This window comes from Rhinopithecus bieti, unplaced genomic scaffold (assembly GCF_001698545.2).
Source record: "Rhinopithecus bieti isolate Rb0 unplaced genomic scaffold, ASM169854v2 scaffold_49076, whole genome shotgun sequence".
NCBI classification, from domain to species: domain Eukaryota; kingdom Metazoa; phylum Chordata; class Mammalia; order Primates; family Cercopithecidae; genus Rhinopithecus; species Rhinopithecus bieti.
In genome coordinates, this window is record NW_016819251.1 from 10095 (window position 1) to 13104 (window position 3010).

The following is a 3010-nucleotide window of genomic DNA, read 5'->3' on the forward strand; positions in this document are numbered from 1 at the left end:
ATTGGTCTATAGTTTTCTTGTAGTGCCTTTGTCTGGCTTTGGTATCAGGAGAATGCTAGTCTCATTAAATGAGTTTAGACGTTTTCCCTCCTCTTCAATTTTTTTTTGGAAGAGTTTCAGGGGTATTTGTGTTCTTCTTTAAATGCTTTGTAGAATCCATGAGTGAACCCATAGGGTCCTGAGGTTTTCTTTTGGGAGGTTTTTGATAGCTGATTCAGTGTCCTTGCTAATTATAGATTTGTTCAGATTTTCTGTTTCCGCATGATTCCGTTTTGGTGGGTTTGTTTTCTGGGAATTTGTCCCTTTCATCTAGGTTATCCAATTTGTTGACCTATAATTATTCACAGCAGTCTCTTAAGATCCTTTATATTTCTGTAAAAATTGTTTTTTTTTTTTTTGTTTTTTTTTTTTTTCTTTGCTAGTGAATTTTAAATTTTTTATTTTTTGTTCTGGAAATTGATGTTTACTTAATCCTTATATGTAATAGAAACATAATCCATTGAGCCTTTGGAATAAACACAAAATTTCAGCGTTTACTCATAATACATTCTTCAAATTATCCCACACAAAACTGCTTAGAAAGAATGTGTTAAACTAGGCTGGGCGAGGTGGCTCACGCCTGTAATCCCAGCACTTTGGGAGGATGAGGCGGGCGGATCATAAGATCAGGAGATCCAGACCATCTTGGCTAACACGGTGAAACTCTGTTTCTGCTAAAAATACAAAAAATTAGCCGGGCACGTTGTCAGGCGCCTGTAGTCCCAGCTACTCAGGAGGCTGAGACAGGAGAATGGCGTGAACCCGGGAGGCGGAGCTTGCAGTGAGCCGAGATCGCGCCACTGCACTCCAGCCTGGGTGATGAGCAAGACTCCGTCTCAAACAAAAAAACAAAAACAAGAATGTGTTAAACTATATTGATAATTAAAAAACAAGCACAGCAACATAAAGAATCTTCCTCTATTTCAGGAGAAATGATTTACTGTGAAGTTATCCTTTTAACATCTTTGGTGTCAATTCTGGGTGAACCAAGATGGTCGCTTTCTGTCTCGTTTAATGATCCTCTTGCCCTGATCTTGTTCAGACGGTGTCTCTCCCGTGTACAGCACCATAGTCTCTATGGTGGGAGCCTTAAAAGGGCCCCCTTCTTGTTTCTCTATCTGTCGTTTGATTTCTGCAGTCTCCTTGTGCACTTTCTCATAGCAGTAGCCACAAAGGACATATTTCTGTTTCAGGTGACCACATTCAGGACAAACATCTGTATTGTTCTTTTTTTTTTTCATTTTCTTTTTGAGACAAAGTCTGGCTCTGTCACCTAGGCTGGAGTGCAGTGGCGCGACCTCGGCTCACTGCAACCTCCGCGTCCCGGGTTCAAGCGATTCTTCTGCCTCAGCCTCCCGAGTAGCTGGGACTACAGGCACATGCCACCGCGCCCGGCTAATTTTTTGTATTTTTAGTAGAGACGGGGTTTCACGATATTGGTCAGGCTGGTCTCGATTTCCTGACGTCGTGATCTGCCCACCTCGGCCTTCCAAAGTGCTGGGATTACAGGTGTGAGCCTCCGCACCCGCCTATCCTGTTCTTAACTTTAATAAGCTTCTGAGGGTTTCTTCTCCTACACAAGTTAACTTCAGTGGTTCGTCTGTTTTTGGGAGCTGCAATCCAAAAGATACTATACAAAAGGCTGGAATTCTCATTATTTCCACTGGTATCATTTGCTGGCTCTGTAAATATGGCTGGGCCCTGTACTGCTAATGCTGGTCCCCACGGAGGACTAGGAAAGCCCAGCCGGCTCTGTGGAAGCTTCCGCAGTAGTAGCTCCCAGTAGTTTCGAAGCAGTCCCTGGGCCGCAGGCCACAGCGGAACCGTAAAATTGGTTTTAACGTCCACTGTTTATTTCTGATTTTAGTTATTTGGGTCTTCTCTTTTTTTTTTCTTAGTTAATCTGGCTAACAATTTGTCAATTTTGTTAATCTTCTCAAAGAAGCAACTCTTGATATTGTTGATTTTCTCGATTATTTTTCTATTTACTATTTCATTTTTCTCTGCTCCATTGTTTCCTTCCTTCTTCTAGCTTTCGGTTGTTTTGTTTTTATTTTTCTTGAGCCTTACAGTGTAAAGTTAGATTGTTCATTTGAGATCTTTCTTTTTTTTAGTATAAGTGATTACAGCTATAAAGTTCCCTTTCCAGTGCAGTTGCCACATCCTACAAGTTTTGGTAAGTTGTATTTTCATTTTCTTTTCTTTTTTCTTTTCTTTTCTTTTTTTTTTTTTGGAAACGGAGTCTTGCTCTGTCATCCAGGCTGGAGTGCAGTGGTGCGATCTCACCTCACTGCCACTTTCATCTCCCGGGTTCAAGCGATTCTCCTGCCTCAGCCTCCCAAGTAGCTGGGATTACAGGTGTGTGCCACCAAGCCCGGCTAATTTTTGTATTCTTTGTAGAGACGGGGTTTTGCCATGTTGGCCAGGCTGCTCTTGAACTCCTGACTTCAGGTGATCCGCCCACCCTGGCCTCCCAAAGTGCTGGGATTAAAGGCGTGAGCCACCGCACCCAGCCTGTATTTTCATTTCCATTCATCTCAAGATATTTCCTAATTTCCCTGGTGATTTCTTCTTTGATCCATTGGTTGTTTACAAGTGAGTTGTTCAATTTCCACATGTTTGGTAATTTTCCAGTTTTCCTTCTGCTGCTGATTTCTGGTTTCATTCCACTGTGATTAGAAAAGATGCTGGGCGTGGTGGCTCATGTCTGTAATCCGAGCACTTTGAGTAGCTGAGGTGGGCAGATCACTTGAGCTCAGGAGTTTGAGACCAGCCTGGCCAACATGGTGAAACCTCACCTCTCCTGAAAATACAAAAATTAGCTGGGCATGGTGGTGTGTGCCTGTACTCCTAGCTACTCAGGAGGCTGAGACAGGAGAATCACTTGAACCCGGGAGGTGAAGGTTGCAGTGAGCTGAGATCGCGCCCCTGCACTCCAGCCTGGGGGACAGAGGGAGACCCTGTCTCAAAA

At 43.2% G+C, this 3010-nt stretch overlaps 1 pseudogene across 1 annotated transcript; it reads right to left on the reverse strand.

Annotated features, from left to right (window-relative positions):
- Positions 1-414: 414 nt before the first annotated feature.
- Positions 415-1886, reverse strand: LOC108519611 (39S ribosomal protein L32, mitochondrial pseudogene; annotated as a pseudogene). Its single transcript, XR_001882675.1, has 3 exons — positions 1569-1886; positions 902-1255; positions 415-586 (listed from the first exon to the last, which is right to left on the reverse strand). The product of XR_001882675.1 is annotated as a 39S ribosomal protein L32, mitochondrial pseudogene (transcript).
- Positions 1887-3010: the final 1124 nt, after the last annotated feature.